This window comes from Parambassis ranga, chromosome 18 (assembly GCF_900634625.1).
Source record: "Parambassis ranga chromosome 18, fParRan2.1, whole genome shotgun sequence".
Taxonomy (NCBI): domain Eukaryota; kingdom Metazoa; phylum Chordata; class Actinopteri; family Ambassidae; genus Parambassis; species Parambassis ranga.
Window position 1 is genome coordinate 1,894,700 of NC_041038.1, and position 24,139 is coordinate 1,918,838.

Here is a 24,139-nt window from a genome sequence, read left to right on the forward strand (position 1 = left end):
TGAGTGTTAAGCCTCACTTGCCCTTCAGCTTCTGGTAAAACTGAGTGGCAAACATATGATGGGAGTGTGTGTGTGTGTGTGCGGAATGACTCCTCCTCCTCTGAGGAAGTTGTACTGTCAGCCTCATTTTCACAGAAACTCAAAGGTTTCAGATGAAAAGTGAACCTGTATTTGTGTACAGATTCACTTTTGTGACTCAAGGTGTGTACAGAAAAGAGAATGACTCATCACCTGGCTTCAGACTGTAAAGGAAGGAAAAAAACATCATACAAATCCTGATAAACCTGACATCTGAAAAGATGTGGGCGTCTGACAATGGCTTGATTTTCAACACTCTTGATTTCCATACTTCAACTGGCAATATCAAAAGCCCCCAAACTTTCCGTCTGCTTCGTTGTGGAATTATTATCAGTAACAAAACAATTTAAAAAAAATCATCCTCCAACTTTTCAGAGGGAAAAAAGTTGCAAATTCCCCCTCCTCCGCTCCATGCTGCTGCTCTGTCACTCTCTCTCCATGGGCTAACGCACACAGACTATCTAAGAAATCCACTAAACAAAACGACTGCTTCCTTGGAAACAGTTGCCAGGGGAACCAGCTGCGTCTTTACCAATAGCTATTAAACTAAGCTAGAGAGGGACAGATAGAATGAGGTCTTTACTGATTAACATGTTTACTGAAACATAGCCCCGGCTGACCTCACACACTTCCTCTTCTTAAATGTTCTCACATTATGTCTCATCAGCAGTATGAATAACAAAACAACATGGATGTAAGAGTGTGTGTGAGCTATATGTACCTGAGATAATGACAGCATGCATACAGATGGCCAGTGATGTTTTTTGTTGTTGTTCTTTTTGCATTGGGTGCACTTACACACAGATTGTTTTGACGTTATCAGGACAAGTGTGACGCAGGAGGAGCGATTTTGTTATGATGGTTCTGTTTGTTCATTTTGGTCTAAGGAACATCCAAGACATGTTTACAGATTCCTAAAATACCAGTGCTGAAGATTCTTTAGGCATTTTTCAAACAAATCCTCCATGATGCGTGGTTGGCTGAATTTTCATTTATTCTGCCAGTGTGGTTGGGCTGGGTATAAGAAGTCACAGGAGGTGAGGGGAGGTAAAGAAGAAAATTCTTTCCAAGTTGTGAGAGCTTGTGTAACTTGAGGTGTGAGTCAAGAACACTGTGTAGAGCTTCACAGAAACACACCCCTTTCACTGGGGCATCATCATTGGTGGCAAAAAGCCAGAGATAACAACCTGAACACAGAGGGGAACGTTCCCTTTATAGTTCCACACCTTACTCTCTAGGTTCACTCAAGAACAACACTGCACAAACTTAATGCAAAATGTTACCTTGTTTTACATTAGCTTATTTGCTCGGCTTGTGGCCGCTTTTGAATCTCGGCCCGCTGCTGCAAGAGCTCTCAGTGAGTCCAGCCCTTGTGTTCTGGACTGTATAACACAGATGTTCTGTGCTCAACACAGTGAAAACAGAACTTAAAGTAAAACCAGAGCTACACAGCCAATATTTATAGTGATGGATGTCCATTGCTTGTAGTTGGCTGGCAGTATAGCAGAGCCCAGCTGCTCCATAGAAGCTAATGAGTAGTATGGATAATGACTTCATTCAAGTTAGCGATATAATTCAAACTACTCTGCCATATTTTAAATGAAAAAAGCCAATTACTGCCTATAAAGGGACGCTGGCATACACATTTAGGACCTTCATTTGTTTATACTTTTTATTGCCTTTTAATTTAAACCTTATTCCTGCTGAAACGTCTCATAATGACTACACAGTCTGGCTGTTGTTGTGTCATCAGATTTCTTGTCTCACATTTGTACCCAACAGACCTCCTAAGAGTCACACAGTTTTTGGTTTCTGGACCCTGACTCCCACTGAGAGACCTGGATTCACAGCAGACTGTCTCACAAGGCATAGTGGAATTCCACACTTGGCTGACTTGAGTTTGTGCCCACAGCTGGCCCCTTACAAACTCTCAAACCTTCATCCTGTGGTCTTGCTGCTACCAATGCAGACTGCAGACAATCAGAGAAGCCCTGTAAATATTTTTTTTTTTTTTTTAAATACGATGGAGGCGACAGTCCCTTTCAATGTCCAACTTTTTTGCTGACATTAAGTGATGGGAAAATCCTCAACAGGTCATGTCAGCCAATATGTAGAGGAGCTGGTGTTTTAACACCTGATCTAGTTTAGGATGTGTGGGGAGTGTTGGAGAAAACAGTCTCGCAGTAGAAGAAACGACACCCTTTACTGGAAAGGCTGCAACAGTATGGTGTCACACAGATGTTTCATCACTTCCACCACCCAGTTTACTTTGACACACACACTTTGATTGTTGTTTGTAATGAGGAGCAAAAGCAGACTCAGGACCTCCCATTAATAGATGGGATGGGTGGACTTACACAGTCAACACACATTTGAACAGTGTGTTATGGGGTGGGACGGTTCAGGAAAAAAATCTGAACAGTTCGATACACGTGTTTCGGTTCGGAGCGCGTGTTCTGTTCGGTTCTGGACATGCGCGTCAAGTAATACAGGGAGGCATTGTTACCACAGCATGGAGACGAGTTTTGGCAACTTGGCGTCTCTCTCGCTACATTTGGCGGCTTTCCAAACGTTTTTTAATCTAAAGAAACTAGTGATTCTCTGGTGACTTTTGGAGACTGACGTGAAATCATTCTGCAGTCAGGCTGTCCTCGACAAGCAGTCGAGACCGTGAGCTCCTCTTCCGCTTTAAAACACCCACAGCCGGTCACTCTCACTGTAGCTTCACGCAGCAGGTTCAGCTGCAGGCGGAGCAGAGAAACCCACACTCTGCGTCCAATCGTGCGCAGAGCTGCCGCTGGTCCCTCAATGCTTACAGAGCGGGATGTAAGTAGCACATTGCAATGGCAAAAATAAAAAGAAAAACACGGACATCAGCACCGTTAGCTTAGCCTAGCGTAGTCATAGAGTTCAATCTATCCAACTAGCATGTCGTTCTCTGTCCGACGGGGGGAGTATGTGCGCACATGTGTCTCTGTGTGTGTACACGCATCGTGCCTCTTTGCGCAGACAGCAGCGGTGAATTGTAAACGCTCAGCCATGCAGACAGAAATGACATGCTGCCATGCAAATAAGATAAATAACATGAGCCGTTTAGTTTGTTTAATAAAAGAACAAGGTGTAGACCTGTTGTATAGGAAAGGTTATCTTAAATGGCTTCTGTTATGATCTGGTGCTGTATAGAAATTAAAAAGAAATGAAATTGACTTGACCTGATATAATGATGGGGAAACACTGAACTGATTCTTCGAACAGAATCGTGGATTTAGTGAACAGTTCCACTCCTAGTGTGTTACGTTACTGTCAACTGTCCAAGAAGATGAGTAAGCACTTAAAACCAGTCTACTAGCACACATGGATAAAGGAAGAGGTGACTGAGTAACTATCCTGACCCACACACACTCCTCTCTGCTTAGCCTACTCAAAAATCTGTGACTCACTATTGTTGAGTTACCAGCTTTATTTCCTCCCTCTCTCTCCCTCTCTCTCTCTACTGACTTGTGTGTATCACTTTAATATCCCTCTATGTTCGTCATCACTCATAGTAAAATGGGCGGCGATTGTTCATTCACACACACGCTCCCACTGAGATCACGGGACAAACGGGGGCGTAAGAGCTGAGGCAGCGTGTGCGTTTGGAGCGATTTGGAGCTTTAACTTTTTACCACATCAGACATCAAAAAGAAGGGACAAAACGCGCCGCTGTGTCCTTGCCAATCGATCTGATATATCGGAAGTGAATCTTCAAAGGGTGTTTTGTTTTACTCGCGACCCCATGCCGGCACACTCCGCTCGTACTAATTCTTGGTCGTTTATTGCGGGCAATAAATTGACAAAAAAGCCCCCAATTGGTGTCGAGACTTGGTGTGTGCAAGTGATTGTCCGCTGACCAGTGACTATATTCCAATGTCCAACTTTATGTCTGTCACTGAGATCCTACATCAATATAAAAAGGCAAATAACACGTGTTCGAAAGTCAGAAAGCCATTGCGCTCCAGCGTTCCAAAATCAAAAGGCAATACAGCTCACGCTGACCAAATAATACAATGTAGTCAGACTTTGGTGCACTGACTGCCCTCTGAAACCCAGACCCCTAAGGACAGCACCAAAACACCGCCCCTCCCCCCAAAAAGGAGAGGTGATGCAAATCACTTCCTTTCAATCCGGCTCTTTGTGTGCGTAAGGATTGACTGGGGGTGACGGGGGGTGGCAGCTATCCATTCACTTTATACGGCTGCCGACCTCAGTGACCCTGCCCACCCCCACTCCTAGTCCAACACAGCCATCCACTCCTACACACATACACAATGGCGTGAGATCTCCTTACACAGGCAATTTTCTCTCCATGTCCTCTAGTTCTCCTTCTCTTTTGTAGAGCCATGGATCATGACTTTTCAAGGCAACAAGTACTGAGCTTTGACTTTTTTGTTCACTGCACTATAAATAGCTTCATAATAATGTCAGCAGTGTTCTGTAGCCAGTGTCATCATAAGCATTTCTAATAGGCTCCTGCACAGACACATGAAATGCTTCAGAAGAATATGTGGGGGGGGGGGGGGGGGGGGGGGGGGGGGGGTATATTTTGGAGTAATTACCGAGAAACAAATGTGCACCAAGCCCCAAGTTTCCATCAAAACATTTGACAGAGATTACTGGGATCCACGTGCTCTGAATGATTAAACGTGTCCGGTAATGATGATCAGTCGTTGATTTGAGAAAACAATTCGCCGAACTGAGATACACGCGTGGGATCATCTGTGGTTGAGAAAAATCACAGAGAAATTCCCCCGCCTCATCGATTACAGGCGATCAATGGCTCCATTGTAATCAATAACGATAATTTAACGATAATTTACTTGTTGTTCTGAATGGCAACACATTCCTTCTCTATAATCAAAAATCAAACATAACAAACAGCCGTAGGCAGCGTTTAACGGCGTAATGTTTAACATGAAACTTTTCACTTCCCTGATTACAACCAAAACAAAGTCGCCTGGACTTTTAAATACTCCCACAGCAGCTCCTGTACTCACCGTTCGCATACGGATTACAGACAGATTGCTCCAAAATTGAAATTATTTCCTTATTAAAATGAGTATCCGGGTCCCTGTGGTCCGCAGTAGCCTCTAGGCTCTTTGTATTCCCAAGTTTGGATCTCCGAATCTGCAGAAATTCCGACCAGCCGGCTGAGCGCAGAGCAGCCACAGTTCTGTAATAATCCCTGTTAGTCTCTGTCGCTTCCCTTCGAAACAGCCATGAAACTCAAGCTGCCCGTGCGCTGGAGAGCCTCTCTGATGTCCTTGATAGGCCGGTTCCTCTGTGCTCTGGTTTTTATTCCCGTGTTATGGCTGCCTTTGGTGAGCAGCGACAGCTCCGCTCGCTCGATCTGTGTATCTCTGTGCGTCGAGCTCCCTTTCCCACTGCCTTCTCACACAGAAGCAGCCAGGCACGGATCGTATTGCGCTGAGCGCTGTTTTAAAGGGACAGAGCCACGCACACTCACACTCACACACGCACTGCGCTACGGAGGCGCATGAACGTGACGTCACGGACTGCCCCGGAATTCCCTGACAGCGCAAACTGGCACCGAGTCCGGTACCAGACTTGCTCCCCTGGTAGTTTATTTAATCATCCCTACCCGTTTTCCACACCAGAGTTTTAAAAAGACCGACTCGTGACCGACCTCACCACCAGGAGCATGTTTCCGTGCTCGTCTATTTTTGGATCCATTACAAATTACCAGGAAGACACAAACAGTAGGTCCAAATAAGTCTAAACTCAATCAGTTATACACAAAATGACAATTTATTTAATCTTTGCACTCTACTGAAATCAAAACTACTTTTTCTAATGTGATTATGATTATATATATATACATGTTTATTTTCCAGTGTCTCCACTTGTATTTATGTGATTACTTGCCACCTTGTTGTTGAGTAATGTCTTATAGATTATTTACAAAACAAGTTCTTTCCTGGAATAATTATGAACTATTTACAATAATAGTTTTAGATCATATGGTATTGTCTTGCATGATTTAATGATAGAAGATGGAGAGCTATTTGTCTTGTAAAACAGTAAAGGCAACACTGGCTAAAGCTCTTGGTCATCAATTGCTGGAGAGCAGATTCCAGGACTTTGTTTTTGCATCTACTTTTTTTTTTTACAATATATAAACGTGTGGTAAAGTGATGCTGAAGACCTGCCTCGGTCTGTGCAATAGGCATAAAGCATTAGCTTAGGTTGGATGATTTCTATGCTGTAGGAGTATTTGGTGATGGCATACACTGAGAATTATGTACTGGTCTTTAACTTTACAAGATTCAACTTACCTTAACCAGACACACAAAAATTTAATATTCACATCCTGCCTGGCCATCCAGGCCTTGTTCACAATTCATCTGTAGATCTGTACATTAGCCATCAATAAAGCCATCAGTTATGGCTTGTTTATAGAAAGGTGTCTCATTAAGAGAGATAACGAATCATTCTACACACAGTCACACAGTACATACACTCAGATAACTTTGTGTGCTGTCAACTCAAGTACTTCAAAGATTTCATGATGGAGAACTGCAACACACTGTGATTATACACAGTATGCACATACAGCACTACATGTAACACACATTGTGTTTATTCGGTGCACAGTCTCTAAGAGAAAGCTTTGATAAATGTATACAGTAGCCAATGGCTGAATAATACACTTGTATGTATTATTTATTAAGGCAATACAGCGCTAATGACTTGGCCAATAAATAAATCCTGGAGTTATGAGGCCAATAAATCTCTTGGTCCTGTCCAGCAGGTGACATTAACATGACTGTGTGTAGACGTACAAGAATTATACCCTATGTGCTCAAAGGCAGCCAGCTAAGATCCTGTGTACGGTAAACATGACTTTCAAACACACAAATAGGTTTCTCTTAGGCCAGAATAATTTTGTGCCAGCTAAACCTTGCCAAAGTAACCATCCTGTACTCTGTAGTACTGCCAAAGAGCCACGTTGGTACAACCAACAGTGCATATAACACACACACATGGGTGAGGTTATATTTAGAAAGCACTACCTCAGCAGGATAACAGGAGGCAAAATTAGTCACTCCAGGAAAAGATGGGAGTGTGTCACGTATGATGCTGAGACGATGACTTAAGGATACGCACACAAACACACACGGTTTATTTATGGTCAGAACAATTCTAAAAAAAGCGAAGAAGATAAACAATAAATCCAGAACTATATAAAACAAGAGTGATGCCACCAGTCTCTCACCGTCTGTTCCCTCAAATCACAGGTTACTCACAGTCTATTTTAAGATAACTAAAGGCATTTCTTCCTCTATTAGTTTGCAGTGAAGTGCTATATTCATGCCCCAGATGAAGTAAGTGCATGTCATGTGCTGTACGTACTACCAGGATGGTTCTGGAGTCTATTGTCAAGTGAGAAAGAAGGTTTAATAATGTGGTTTGTGTTGAGAGGGACGTTGTGACACAGCACAGTGGGGGTCTTTATAATGCTGGGAGGCAGTGTGCTTATGTATGGATATCCAACCGCATCCCTAATGTTGTAATGATAAGTTTGTGTATTATAACACATAAAGTCAGCTGCAAAGACATTTTATCACATCATCTGGAAGCTATTACAGCTTGAATTGCTCTAGTCCTTAATTTTCCACCATAGAGTTGTAAACCAGTGCATTCTATACGCAGGCTATATATTATGTGCTTCTCACCATTCAGCTTCACACTGCACAGTCCAAACATGCTTCGAGCCTCCAGGCCCAGTGTTCCTTCTATTTTTGGAATGGTCTCTCCTGCACAGAAATAGACTGGCAGTACTATTTATGCAAATGTTATGCTGCTCATGCCACTGCTGTTTTGGCTGGCGTGCATGAAGAGGGTTATTTCAGTTTTCCATTTCACTCAGATCATCTGAAGCTGTATTGTGTTCTCATATTGCTCCCAGTGTGTGAGATTATTATGCTATATCGTCCATTAGCTGCGTTGGGAAAGTGTGTGCTGTCTCAAGTGTGTGACTTTGCTCGGTTTTATGTGTCAATGTGTGTGTAATTGCAGTGTGGTGTGGGACCATTAGCCCAGCAAAGTGAACAGGAAGAGGAGTACTGATTGATGTGGCCACGGCTGGGATTTTGAATGTACCACACACACTGCAAGTATACACACATTCACACACAGCTTCCTCCAGTTGGTCCTCTCATAGACTTACACTACTGTATATAATATGAGTTTTAAATATATATGTCTGTGCTCAACTCCCATCCTTCCTGTCCCACAACAAAGAAAGCCTAGGCATTACAGTCTGTCCGGGGGTGTGTGTCTGTGTGTGGCAGGAAGGGACAATTGGGAGGGGGCCGGGGAGGTTCTTACAGATCTTGTGCATAGCTAACAATCCTGTACTTATGTATTGGGAAGATGAAGACGTGTGTGTGTGTGTGTGTGTGGGGTGGGGACTTTTATGTATGTAATTAAAGAGATCAGGGACAAGGACATCTCAGTTCTCACACTCCACACAAACATAAATATAGAGCCGCTCTCCCATGGGTACTAGCCCCAAAAATTCCTGTCATACCAGTCACTCACACACACATATTCAGAAAATAAACAGCATATAATACGATGAGAGCACCGCAGTACAATAAAGTTTGCATGTGAGTTCGAGTGTGTGTGTGTGTGTGTGCAGGCGTAGGAGACTGTGTCCCTGGTACAGATGGTACTTCTCAGCCTCGGCTATGTAGGACTGTGTGTGGGACTGAGTGTGTGTGTGTGTGTATGTGGCATAACGTGAGTCAGCCTTTGGGTACACTAAGAGACCGACAGACATGATAATAATCACCTCCGCACACACACTCACACCACGAGGAGACAGAGAGCCAAACAGGCAGTCAGACAGACAGACCGGCTTAGCACACCCACATATAGCAGCCATGTAGCCGGCTGAATGGAGCGCTACATCTCTGATAATTAGGGCCCTTATTCAAGGAGAGGGACGACAGGGAGCCCCAGCTTTCCCTTTAGTTCCCCAAACAACCAGCTAATCCCAACTGGAGCTCTATGATAAGCTAAGCACTCCAGTCCTGTTTAATATACTCACTATCCCAAAGTAATACACAGTGCAAAGTAAAGGAGCTTATGAGGCTGAGAGCCTTTTAGAGGAATACATTACATTTTCTGCAGATTGTCTAATTGGTCAGTTTTTCTCCTAAAGGACATCAAATCTGTCCAAATTTCTCTGCTGAGATTGGCTATAGTGCTACATATACTACATAAAAAACTTGCATCAAAAGGTGAGCGAGATGGACAAATTTGGAAATTTTGTATGTAAGGCAGCTGATTCCCTTTGATAATATTTCAACTATTTCAACATGAAGCTTCATATAGAGCTGCTCCTATTAATACAAAGGCAGCACTTTAACCATTTCAGTTTAAAGGCTTAGCTTCACTATAACATGCTTTTATTGTGAAATATTTTCAGTGTGAATTTAAAGCATGTAAAACACACTGGGTACATCTATTCTCTCTTCATGAGTAATCCAGAAGATTAAAGTTAAAGGAAATGACATGATCATATTGTTGAACATCTTACAATAAAGCAGTGGTTTTCACTGGCCTATTTGTTCATATAAACTACACTACAGGCCAATATCAGAGACCTGGCATCAACTTTGAAAGTGGTTGTTAACAACACATATCTTTATGTTCAGATCAGTTTCATGATGACTTATTGCTGATAAGAAAGTGAGCAAATAACTCATTGACCTTTGTTTTAGGCTGATGTGGTTTTTAAGTACAAAGAAGTGTGATAATTGGACTTTCAGGTTGTTTGGAAAACACACACACACACACACACACACATTTCAACATAATAAATGCTGAGAAATTGTAAATTAAATTTGTAAAGGGCTACTCACACCCTTGATTTCACAACCCACTATCTTCCTACCTAATGAATGTGCACTCTGTTTCCTGCTATTCTTGTCTTACTCATTTCCAGCTCACACACCTGCCTCACCTACATACAGAGATTTGATTTTACCATATTTATATATTACACAAGTAGGTATAATATCTTAGACTCTGGACAAATCTATGTTAGTTTGATCTGTGATACCACTGTGAGCTAATGTGTAGTGACATTGTGCCATGTGCAGAAATAAGTAACTGCCAGAGGAAACATATTTATATGTAGAAACAAGAACCTTACCTGCTGATCACAGGTGGTCCCTCCCTTTCAGGCCACCATGTCACACCCCACCTCCTGAAAACACAACAAAGGAGCAAGTCAGCAAGTCATTCAAGTCAGTTTAGAGGCTGACAGTGTTAACAATCAGTGTGAAGAAGCTGGACACAGCTTTATATAGTTATGGCAACATTCACACCAACAAAATATCTTGATATCAGACACTGACACAGTATGACTTAATGACACAGTGGGAGGGCAATAATGAGTGCTGGCATTTCTAGGCCACTAGAAATAGGTCAACTATGTCTGCGGCATTCCACTGTGCGTTGACCCAATGATCATGAATTCATCAGCACTTTAGTCAAAAGGTCAAAAGATCAACACCTTCTTCTCCAACACAAGACAACAAAAGCACATTTTTATCTGTGTGTGATGTTTGCTGACCATTTTGTGATTATCATGTTGTCATTTAGTGCAGCTTATGAAACTGCAGTGTGTGTGCGAGCCAAAAGGCACAGCAGGGCCTGGACAGTGCAGTGCTGTGGCCATCTGTGTGTGTGTGTGTGTTCCCTATGCACAGCCTGTTCAGTGATTCACAGTGTCAGTGCTGGGGCCACATGACTAAGAACAGGTGGCACTGTGGTGCACCCCCCACCCCCACCACACACACCCTAAGAACACACAGCACCTATCATGTGCTTAAACACTACACCACACATGACTACACACAAAAACCTACACACACTTGCAGAAATAAGGAAGTAATCATTACATATTCTTTTCTTCTGATACACACACCTATAACAGATTGTGGCTGACACATGTCATGAGTTAAATGTCAGCAGCTCTCTCTTATCCTCCTCCTCCCCACATGTAGCCCAGTTTGTGTCCTTTTATGAATTCACAAACTGTTTTTTCTCTCCTGCTGATCAAAGTGACAATCTTTGGAACAGCATAGTGAATGATTTACCCTTCACACACATATTATTTTGGTATTCATATACAGTGAACTAACAGGCTGGACTTCCTGCTCTCTCATATTGTCTTACTCCCTTTTCTGTTTTTCTATTCTCCACCTCTCCTGTCCTTTCTTTCCTTGATATTCAACCTGCAGGCCTGCAACATGAAACACACCCACACATGGCGGTTTCCATATGTTTCCCTATTGATAAACAGAAACAACACTCTATATACTTAGCCTGAGGCAGCTTGTGTGCATGTGTGAGAGACAGTTGTGTCAATATTAGGCAGGAATAGCTGGTTCAGCCTTTGCAGATCCTGCAAAGGTGGTTAAGACCCCAGACCTTTGAACTCAAGGTGAAAGGGCACATTCCCTCAAGGGCCACAGCTGGCCATACTGTAAAGGTGGAACAGCTGTGTGAGTGTAAGGACGAATGTGGGCGCATTATGATTAGTGCTGTGTTAAAAACAAAAAAAAGTGTGTGTGTGTGTGTGTGGCTCAATCAAATTATCTTGTTTCACAACATATGAAGTAAATGTCATGAGCTTTGACATAATTATTTGACCTTGATTGATATGAAGACTGCAAGCAGAGATTGGGGTGGGGGTGAGGGGTGAGAAAGATAAGGGCACAGTGAAATAGAGTGAAGGCGGAGGAAACAGTCAATGCATACGGTACTTTTAAATCACATGTATTGAAACACTGACAGATGGGAAGCGAGAGCAAGTGACAGAAGTAAAGAAGGTGGAGTGAGAGATAGAGAGATACAGAAAGTGTCGTTTATCTTTTGTCTGTAAAGGTTAACCAGTGGGAGCATCTCCCTTTGACATTAACAAGCACAGAGAGAGGCAGAGGGGTGGAGACTCAGCTCAGAGGTGCAGAGCAGACAGACAGACATGGCCGAGAGGAGACGATAGAGTAAATGGCTTTGAGTCAGACAAAAGAGAAAACAGGAAGAAAACGTTAAGAATCAGACTGGTTTGACATAGACAGACAGTCAAAAGAGAACTGATGCAGAGTTGTCTCAGCTGGCAGTCAGCACTGTGTGACACCAAGGAACCCTGTTCCATCATCCACTGAGGGTGCAGTAGAAGATGAAGTACATGCTAGATTTTAGCTGTATATTAAAATACATTGTTTGAAAGCTTATCAAATGCAAAAGCAGGTCACCAAGTGCCTATGGTCCCAGTTTTTGTGGTGTGTCCTGCACTCTTGTCGCTGTTTGCATCACTGTCTAAGACATTTTGGTTGCTTAAACATTGAGACATATGTGAGAGTGATCTCTGATTGATTTTCGGCTATAGCCTTTGTGTTGTGCTAATTTTTGGCACAGGCACAGACACCAGCTAGTGCAGTGGTGACGAGTAGGGGGTGCCAAGTTGGTTGCTCTTCTTTTGCATAAGGTCTGGGCTATTTTAGGCAAATCAGAGGCATCCTCTGTGACTTGCCACCTCTGGAAAATAGATGCTGTCAATCTAAATTGAATACAGTTTGAACAACTGCATGAATTATTTATGGCCTCAAAAGTTTTTTGACAGAGTTTTAGTGAACCATTTTTGAAATGTTCTGAGGAAGTTTCCAGATAAGTGCTAATGAGGGTGGAGAAGGTGTCGTCTGTATGTTCTGGTAGGATGGTCAGCCATCTAGGATCAGAACATGTTCTCTAAGAGTTTCAAGATGAGAAAAAAAAATCTATCACTACAAGTTAACTTATAAACATAGGATATGGGATTACTTTACTAGCCAATAATGACACAAATAAAGAGGGAGTGTGACAACACTCCCTGTCCATAAGTTAACCACAACATATCATAGTTATATAATAATTAATAAATTGACAGTAAAATTACATTCACCCAGACACATCAGTCAGCATGTGTGAGCCTGCATGGCGTGAGTATAGTAGCCATGCTTCGGCTGTTCCAGCCCTTAGTCACTAGTGATTCAGTAGGTCTCTTCAAGTTAGGGCAACAGGTTTCATACCTGCACACACACACTCACACATCATAAAACAGTGGCTTGCTGCAGGGATGGCGGTAAATGACAGGCTTTTCTTCCTCAGTGTCTTTCAGTCTAGAATCACTGTCTGTCTCTGTCTCTCTATGCCATAACCATTTGTCTGTGTGTTTAAAAGCAGTCCCTCAGCATTGTTAAATCCTTATATGAACCTTCAGCACAGTCACAAGCCTGCAGGCCTATATATGCTGTAAACTTTATAAGCATTTATTGGTGTGTGCACCTAAGCACAACCTAATCCTGAGGGAGGAAGCTTTGTTTGGTGAACAACCTTAAATCTCTTGCAGTGCTGTCACACCACATCCTGATCATGCGTGAGATCAGAACACAGAGGAAAATGATAAAGAGAAACGCAAGAGAGGCCTTTGTTTAGGTTGTTGAATTGACAAAGAGGGTTGTGGCTTGTCACTCACTTTTATCAAGCTATATGGCTAATACAAGTCAATTCAAGGCCAATAAATTGGATTTACATTGAGTTGAAGATGTATTATTTTACCAGTATGCATGCATTAAAGATGCATCAAGTCTATTTCACTTGCCTGTAAACATGCATGTGTTTGCAAAGCCAAAGCTGGTAGAGCTACAGACAGTGAGGTGGGAGTGTCAGGTCGACTGTGGTTGGGGATGTTTGGCTCGTTGAACTTTTGCCACATGGCTTTAGAAAAAGGTCATGGTCAAAACCAAGCCTGGCTCTCAAACCAACACACCCACTCTGAGTCCCACACACACACAGAAATGGATGGAGGGATAAAGTGACAGACAAGGCAGACAGACTGACTTCCTCTTTAGGGACAAGCAAGAAAATGACACCCACATGAAGAGGAGGAGGGTGACAGACAGACTCACAGACTGAGCCTCACCTCACACATAAACACACCCAGAGACTGTCTGAAAATCCAGCAGCAGTAAGCCTTCTCTAAAAAGGAAGACAGAGAGAAGGAGAGAGGACATGAAGGAACAGTTGGTAATAAATCGTGTCTAGACAGACGCTAATGAAAGCAGCCCAACTGTGTCTGCTGCCAAAATCAAGACCTGCGAACTGTATGATTATGTGTGTGTGTGTGTGTGTGTGTGAGAGAGAGAGAGAGAGAGAGAGAGAGAGAGAGAGTGAGTGAAAGGGTGTTTGTGAGATGTTTGAGGAAGTATGTGTAAATTGCTGTTTGATGAATGTAACCCTTTCAACAAGCTGCTGTTTATACACTCTGTACTTCTATTTTTCTCTCACACACAAACCACACTGAGCAGTGTGTCCCTCACAGCAGTTGATGCCGACACTTGTGACGTCTATCCTCCAAAATAAAACCTGGCTTCGTCATCAGACCTTCAAACACCAACAAGTCAGCTTTGTGCCAAAAACAGCATCCAACGCACATGAGTGTGCAGGAATAATAAGCAGGGAACAAACACTCATACTTGAGATGTTAAAGGCTACCACAGGGATACCACAGCAGATGGATGTCTGAATATGTGTCACTGGGCCAAAGTTTACATCTTTGAGGTGCTTTTCCACTGCAGGAGTTTGGGGCAGGAGTGGCTTGGTTAAAAGACATTTTACAAAACTTCCTGACAAACCCAACATTTTTAACCCAAGTGAGGTAAAAATGTAAAATGTAAATCTCTCCAAAAAGCCTTCCCTTCCTCACAGTTTGCAGTTTTTCTTTCAACTTTTTAATGCTTCATTCTTTCACTAAGCACTGTCAGTCTCACCCTGCTGTTTTCTAGGGCCTGCTAAGTAGTACCTGGACCATTGAAGGTAATTTTTTTCTTTCCTGTAAACAGCCATGAAAGGGGGCCTACGGGGTAGGTTCCAGTGGTGAGAACATGCAGAAAGGTGCAGCCTGTTCTAAAACAGTATGTCAGCTCCTGCAACGGAACTTCAAAGATTCTGCACAAATTATTATGACAAACATCCAAGAAGCATCTTCATAACTGGCTAAAAACTGTTTTTTCCACAACTGGAGTGAGCTAAAAGCTAATTATAACCTAAAATTATGAGACTGCACTGTTGTTTAACTGCTGTCAGCACTGCAGCTCAACTCTATGAACACTTAATTGTGTATGCAGAAGCTGGGAGCTCAAAAACAACAACAACATTAGAATGAAGTGGAGCAGGCAGCTGGCATGCCTCAACTCGCTTCACACTCACACACGCACAGTCTGAGAAATGTGGCCTCGGGCATCCCAACAAATTTTAGAAACAGAAGAAAAGAAGGTGATCTTTTTAGCTGAAGGTGATGAGTGGTAGTTCTTTGATAATTAGTCAGGATTACAGCAGTTTCCTCACCTTTAAAATAATTTTGATAACACAAAGAGTGAATAACAAGAATAAGAAAGGGAGGTGTGTTTGGGACAATAAACATTAGCTCTGAACTCAATCTTACTGTCTGGGAGTGTGCATGTAAGCAAAAGTTGGAGAGTGGTCGACAAGCCCTGCCAAGCCCACATACCTGAGCAGAGGTGCTAAACTGTACTATCCAGTTGCACAATGCCATTTAAGTTAACCGTCACATACCTAAAAAAACTGACTCAGGACTTTATAATCACACTGCTAAGTGTATTTGCTCTAAACCACAATGATTTCACAACTGTTAAAAATAAAAGGCTGCAAATGGAAATTTTGATCTGAAACTCCTGCTGTAGTAGTTGAACAAAGAAGGTCTGTTTGTAAATGAAAGCGAGATGAGGTATAGCATAGCATGTTTGTATAGGTTACTGTGTGTGTGACATGAGCTGCATCTTCTGCATCTGCTCACAAAGACTTCTTTATCTGACTGTGGCACACGTGATCCCCACATGCTGGCTCATACCATCTTCACAGGACCACACACACACTTATGTACTTGCATTATGACAGGCGCTCAATTACTTTCACCACCAAGTAAACATAAAGCCCTATAATGTATACATATAACCCCCTCTTCCTGTGTGTGTGCGAGTATGCAAACTTCCTCCCATAGGCTGCAGTGTTAAAGCTAGTGCATCAGTGTGTGGGTATAGAAAGTGGAGGGAGGCTGCTTGGCTGCCCTCCAGACACTGTGACCCTACACTTCCTGCCCTGGGCAGGCACCACAGGAAAGATGCACACACACACAGTATAATCCCACAGAATACATACAATACAGACACTGCAGACTGTAAATTCATGTCAGAACTACATTAAGGCTTAACTGTGGAGGAAGCCATTAATGTTTACATTTGCTTACACCATCCCAAGCCCCGCAGAAAAGGCAGAAATATCTATGGCTGATAACATCCTAGAGCACCTTTTACAGCATATTATTATATACCAGCCAAGTGCCTGAATTTTGAGGATGTATTTTGTACATCTCACTGTAAATTTAAAAGCAGCATACAATATCGACTGCCAATATGAGTCAAATTATTCTGTTTTTGATGCTGCACTTCAATGGCCAATGGATGCCTATTTTCTTTAGATACTGAAGCCTCAGAATGTGGAAAGACATTTCAATTAGCCAATTTAGAGCCATGTTCAGGCTTGTGGTGATGTTTGTTTTGCAAGTGGCAAAAATTGCATGGCATGGTACTGCCAGTTTGTTTTGATTGGTCATGTACATGTGTTTAATAAACAACACACTTCATGAGGAAAAAACAAAATCATGTTATCAATTCTAAGCTAAAAATATTCTGAGTCATATTTTTCCCTGAATCGTGCAGGGCTATGTCAAATATAAACAATCAAAGACAGTGATAAATATTGTAATGTGAGTAAACTATTGTTGTGTGTGGGAGTATAAATATAACATGCAGTGGGGGGGGGGGGGGCTGTATGCCGAGGCTGGATTTCCATCATTTGCAAATTTGTCAGCATCACCTTGGAAATGCCAATCGTGTTGTAATTACTGCTGTAAGCCCCTTCCATAGGAATTCAAACCCAGGCAGCAGCACCACACACATACTATGCTTATGCTAATGCTACATTGGATCATTCTACCTCTTTATTAGAACAGTGTGCCGTCTCCTCTTATATTGTGCATGTGTGTGTGCATAACCATGACTTTGTTTGTGTGTGTAAATGTGTGTCCTTGACCAGCTGCACAGGGCAGAGGAAATGAGGCGGAACTCAATCTGGTCCACACCTGTCTGTCTCCCTCTCTCTAGAGGGAGGAGCCAGGAGCCTAGGGTCTCAAATACACAGACACACACGCACACACAGTTTCATAAGTGCAGTGCTCACATTCTGTATGAGCAGATAGATTATGCATGCGGCAGTCAGCTTAGGAGCTTGGATCTATTAATGTATGCACCAAGACAGTTTTATGTTTGTCTATGCTTCATGAGAGAGAGCAAGAAGGACAGGGAGAGAGAGCAGTGATGTGTGTTTGTGCTGCATGGGTGAAGAAGAGATATTAAAAGAGTGACACACATCAGGGTGACAAAGACAGGCGAGAGGAGGAGACTTCTTTAGGAGAAAGCAGAGAGAGGCAAAGGATGAGGTGGAGGGAGAGAAGATGAAGAGATCGGGGATGACAGTCTGAGCCACACAAGGACAGAGAGAGAGAGAGAGAGAGAGAGAGAGAGCACTGGTATGGGAGGGTGGGGTGGGGGGTTACTCTGGGACGCCAGAACCCAATGACATGACACAGATGCAGAGTGCTACTGTGCAGTGAGCAGAGGGGGGTAGGGGAGAAATAAGAAGAAGAAGAAGAAGAGGGGGTGGGTAAGAGAGTGCTTGCTGCTCGCTATTTCCACACTGTGCAGAAGACAGACATGGTGCATAGAGGAAAACATGCCTTTTCATGTTTAAGCAGCTACATGTAACATTAAATCACCATTGCACTAAATTATGAGACTAACATGTAATATCTGGTGATAATTATACTACACAACTGGTGCAAAAGGGAGCTGCTAGACCTAAATACATAGAAATGAGTTCATATCTTAGCTGGCTCATTTTGCTGTATTTAAAGCACCGATGTTCTGGTGTCTTGAGAAAATGCTGCTACCCTAACAGAGCTCTTCAGGCTTGCTGCTAACTTCTAAAATAACACTAAAGCTTAAAGAAAATGCAGTCTTAATGATAGTAATAGAAATTGTCTGAGATAGGAGCTGCCAATCATCTCCATTCTTTATTTAGTTTCTTGAGAGTAATCATACTGACATACTACATTTTACCAGTGGTACACACAGCCATCCTAATCTAAAGCACATTCACTTGCAGCATATAGAAAATGATATGCTTGCTATCTTGTGTGCTGAACACATACACCCACGTACACAGTCTGCTTTACACATTGCCTGCAGAGGACCTTACAGCAGAAGAATGTGTGTGCGTACACCCACATACACACAATCATTTGTATTTTTTTTTATACTACAGGCTGGTAACATATACATATTAATACACATGCATGAAGGCTATCAGGCTGCCAACATATAAAAGCATCCATCCATCCCTGCATCCCCTTGACTCCCCATTCATCTCATCCCCTGCTGTACACCTGCCAGGCCTACAGCAAGGTCACACACCTCAATTACCCTGCACACACATATACACACACATGCACAGAGCGGGAGTGTGATAAGAGGGGGGGGGGGGGATCAGATTTCACGCTACCCTGAGCAGTGGCTAGCATGCACCAGTGTTTCTGACATTTTATTTATGATGTGCAATGTTTAGTACCTGCTCTCTCACTTTTCTTCTTTATCTTCCTCTTTGTGACTCTGCCACCTCATATGCATTACCCTTTACGTTGTAAAATACACAATGTAAAGCAAAAATACACAGTGAAGTAAACTTTACCTTGACTCACATTGTTAGGTATCATGCTCAGATTGCAAAATTCACAAAACATTTTCATCTACTGCCTGCAGCAGTGTAACATGAGCAGCTGCTAGAAGAATTTATAATCTACAATACAAATAACACCATGAATCTCAACGTGCCTAATAACCATATTAATGCACTATCAGCACCATCAGTGAAATGATCCTTGTATTAAGGCGTTTTGTATCTGCAGGCAGACTGCTGTACATCCATGTAACCACAGGAGGAAGCCAGCTGTGTTTACACTGTGGGCTAATATAGCTGCCATATGGCAACAGAGCACAGGACACACACAAACACAGAGCTCCTGAAAAATGCAAACATGCTGCCCAAACACCACACACACACAGTTCCAGTTTGAATGGAAATTTACAACTGCTACAGTCTGAGCATGAAAATTATAAGAGAGAAGAGACAGGAGACTTTCTGGGAGAAAATATTGCATAGCGGTGGACAGGAGGGTAGAGGACATCAGTTTGGCCTCCTTAGCCACAGAGCTATGCTCCAATATATTAAACCACCTACACGTCTGCCTATGGCCATCAGCCGATGAGTGTAGGAGTTTTTAATTTCTTAGCTCTTCTCTTCTTCTTCTCTGTTCAAAGGCTTCTTTTCTTTTCTTTGCAAAATAAATGCACAAAGACAAAGAAAAAAATGGAGTGTTGACCATCTGACAGAGAGACAACTGAGTACACATACAGTCAAGCTTGTAATTCTATACATCAGTGATAGAAATCCTGTGGGACAGACTCGGTCTGTCTCATGACCTCCTCCATTACCCTGCCCCACCCAACCCACACACAAACTATCTACACCATATCGCGTCAGTGCAGTACAGTTGAGGCAGCATGCAGTGTGCTTCCAGATATCTAACACCAGTTAAACAAAGGAAACAGAGAAAATCAATTATAACGTCACTGCCCCCCTACAAAAACACACACCCAACTACTTCTCCCTCCTCTGATCTCTGCAATCAAAGCCATCTGATCACACTGTGTGTGAGAGACAACTGCCCAAAGCCATAAGGGCTGTGAGTTTAGACAGATGTGTTTCAGGCTTAGACTGACAAAGATTTTCAAGTTTAAAGTAAGTCCAACAAGGGCAAGGAAGGATGAAAGACAGGAAAAGTGGGAGACAGAAAGAAGAGAAGGCTGTGTATGGATAGAGGGGAGGTGAGGGAGGGTGCAGACAGACCAAGGAGGGATGAAGGGCTAGACTTCTCAAGACAGATCATGTTACCAGTGTGAGGGCAAACACTCACACACAGAGCCATAAAGGTCACAGCGTACCCACTGCCCTCCAGACACTCACACAGAGACACACTCGTAAACACTCCAAGACAGAAACAGCTTTGATTTTTCACACACCAGGACTGGGCTCAAATATGCAAAACACAATCTCAAGAAAAAATGAAGCTGCTAACAAAGGTGCAGATCTTACCAAAAAAGCACAACTCCTGCATGACTTGTGACTCACGTAAAGAGAGGAACTGAAGCACAAGGGTTATCAAAGAAATTACACAAGTGAGAAGGGTCAGGGTTCGGTGTGGGACTGGGTTAAAGAAACAGGCAGTGTAAATCACATGGGAAAGCAGGAGCAGGACAATGAAAAGGAAAAAAAATGACAAGAAATGACAGGAAGGATAAAAGAAGAGAGAAATATGGGTTGCAGCAGATACTTGGAACCAAACAGTTCCTTGTTCTTGCTGATCAGTTAATTAAAGCTGTCAGACCCACACATACACACACTTTTCCTCTTATTAATCCTCTGTCTCCTTAGAAACATAATCAGGTTAATGCATTATTGTCAATCAGCTGGATCAATGGAGGTCACCGTGGGGTCACTCACATGTTATAGCTGTAATGTGTGTGCAACTACTTTGCAGGTACTGTAGATCAGCGTTACCTACAACTACAAACACACTGTTTTTCTATACTGAGTTGCTAGCTAGTTTTTTGGTAGCAGGTCGAAGGTCTCACTCTGAGACAAAACCTTGAGACCAGAAAAACAAGCCAGGAATACCATCATCCACTATGGCATCACTATAAACACACCGGTAGAGTTCCTAGACAGCAGAGGTGAAAGAATGTCACCTTTGCATTCACAGGTACTAAACACACACATATGGGACTTGGGTCACTAGCACACACACAGCACACCCAGACTGGTAGACATTTGCCAGACTTGATGCAGACACAAGTATAGACACAGACTGATGCGTGCACACAATGAGAGGCTGTACTGGGCCACATCATTTGGTGAGAAACACCACACATAAACAAATACAGAGAAAAGGAAAGAGAACAGCCTGAGATCAGAAACCTTCAAAGAAGCAGCACAATTGTTGCATGCAATTACAGAGCACAGTAAAACACAGGGCCTGGTACTGTCATGTGTTTGTGTGTGTTTATGGGAACGTGTGTTTGTGCAATTGCATTATAGATTTTTTTGTGGTTTACATTTTGGACATACAGGAGCTGCAATTACCCAGACTACCACAGCAGGATGAGCCTCAGTGCAGATATAACTAATATAATAAGCAGCTGGCATTAAATGCAGCACAATATATGTTCACTTATCTCAGAAATATTCAAATACTGGTCATGCCTGGCGCTGTAGTAAAAGCTGTGCACAGTCAGTCACCTGACAGCTTCAATCATTCTTCCTCATTCCTCCTCCTTTCATCATGAGCTATAAATCTGTCCTTCATTACAGAGCTAGCACATTTTAACAATCTACAGCATTTTATACACATTATGCAAGAGATGCCATAAACAAACGCACACAGTTCTACTGTTGACCTTTGCTAAACAGTAATAAAATCAGCCTTGCAGACAAGGCTGGTGCATGCAGACAGACAGACGCACACACAGATTACAAGTTCAGTGGCACAGAGGGCAATCACACAATCTCTGTGTATGAAAGTGTATCTGCCAGTGGTGTGTCCATCTCCAGTGTTAGTGACAGACCTCTCCTGACTGAGAGGACTGGAAGCCATTACCTTAAATCAACAAATCCCAGCCCTCTGTATCACACAAAGATGCCATGTGCACACTAAGCATACTACATCTGCCAATGGCTCTGCATGCATTCAAAATGTCTCAACTTCCAGACATCTCTTCAGCTCTTATCCATTTCTTTTCTCTCTTTTTACCTTTCTTCTTCTGGGGATCTGCTTACATCCAGACAAGTCTGAAAACTAACAGAGCTATGTTGGAAGCATGGATCTGACCTTCTACCAGACTTTCCCCATGTCTCTGTTTCTTTGTCTTGCCCTCAGCTAATCATATACAGCTACCTACACAGACTAGGGGAGATATTAGCTTCAAGGCCAAAGCTAATCTGCTTGAGCCCTTTGACCCTGCATAATAGAATTAATCACCAAAGTCCTATCCCGCTGTGCCTTAACAAACTCTGCTGTTGAATATAAACCTAGTGTAATCTTAGATAAAGCATCACAGCTAGCTGTTTCACAGGAGAACACTTGCACTAAAGTATACACAGTATCCACGCATTACACCTCATTCTGGAGACAATATAAAGCCAGCTGGTCCCACCCACTACATACATGCTGCTCAGTAATGCCAGATTCCTTCCAAATCTAAAAAATAACATTTATGTAATATTTATTTTTTTTAAAGAATCAGTCTAATCTTACTCATTACATCCATTATTTGCTTAAACACACTGCTGAAGGTAGCCACTTCTCTGATAAACACTTATTTGCATTAAGCTTTACCCTGTGCTGAGCTAAACTTTAAATGCTTACAAACCTTGAGAAGTAGCACAGAATTTGTCCGACTGGCCATTCTTTCAATCACAGCAGCAGACAGACATTTATTTACCTGAAAGTGTCTCAAATTATTACTTGAACATGAGCTGTTATTAGCCTAGCTCCAGCCCCTGTTCTCCTCAGACACAACCTAGCCACGGCGCCAGTCACCCAGCCGTCCTCCCCTCACCTCCACCCCACAACCTCCTCTCCTGTCCGTCTGCTGCTCTCCTTCTCCTCCCCCTTTTTTCCCCATCTTTAAACACAAGGCAGCCAACCCTTCTCCCCTCCTCCCCCTCTATCCCTCTCTCTTCTTTCTGTCTCCCTCTTTCTTCTCCAGGCAGCACACTCAATCACTCTCACCCTCCTCCTCCCCCCCCCTTGCCATCTCAGCCTACCATTCCAATGAATGCACAATCTTCCCCCTTCAGCCGTGGGGGGACTACCCTGGGGCTGAGGAGGGGTAAAAAGGAGAGGAGAACACATGCACACACAAATTCAGTTCACAAATCCTTCCCCCCTCCTCTTCCCATCTCCTCTCCCGTGTGTGTTGGGTATGTGCACATCTGCAGAAGAACACCGGAGCATGGCGCGGGTGACAGACAGGGGGTGGGTGGGAGGTTTGGGTGGTGTCCTAATGGCTCTCAGTGCAGGAAATGGCTTGTTGCTACACAGACAGCTCTAGAATCAACTGTCATCACTGGCCACATCCCCATATTTTATCTGCTCACGTTCACACACAACACACACACAGCAGGGTCACCCCCTCTTCCAGCTAATGACTATGCAAAACTGTAGCCTATGAGGAAAAAACAACCATCACAGAAAGTAATGGAATCTCTCTGGCCACATTAGGGATGCTATTATCTTTTTACTTGCATTGTCCCATTGTTTGAAATATGCTCAATAAAATTCTCCTCTATAATAATAATAATAATAATAATAATAATATAGTATTACATTAGTATTACATTCTATTCATTATGCTACTTTACTTTCCAGCCCATTCAGCAACCTACTCTACTAGCTCAAACATAGAGGACTCTATCAAAAAGCCTGCCATGCTATAATGTAATATACAATGGCATATCATATTGTGTGATAATAAACCATGGTCTGTATTCTGTAAGGGAACCAGCAGCACAGTATAAACAGATTAATGCAGCATTAGTGCTGGCTGTGTCCTGTATACAGTATTTCCTAATTGGGCATGGCTATGTCAGATAGAGCGTGCAGCTATTATGTATTTCAGGCCACAGCAGGCAACCCTGCCTGAACTGTGCCTGGCACACCACTATTGGATAAAGGCAGCTGGACAGGAAGTGG

The 24,139-nt window shown here is 42.8% G+C and overlaps 1 protein-coding gene across 5 annotated transcripts in view; it reads right to left on the minus strand.

Annotated features, from left to right (window-relative positions):
- kdm6ba (lysine (K)-specific demethylase 6B, a) overlaps positions 1–24,139 on the minus strand; it is an 80,896-nt gene that overhangs the window by 13,920 nt on the left and 42,837 nt on the right. For 4 of the 5 annotated variants that reach the window (XM_028428855.1, XM_028428859.1, XM_028428856.1 and 1 more), the window contains one exon: positions 10,301–10,354. The gene's annotated coding sequence lies outside the window, so the exon portion shown is untranslated. Of the gene's footprint in view, positions 1–5,111; positions 5,651–10,300; positions 10,355–24,139 lie in introns of those variants that run through there. The other variant, XM_028428857.1, reaches the window with a different exon arrangement.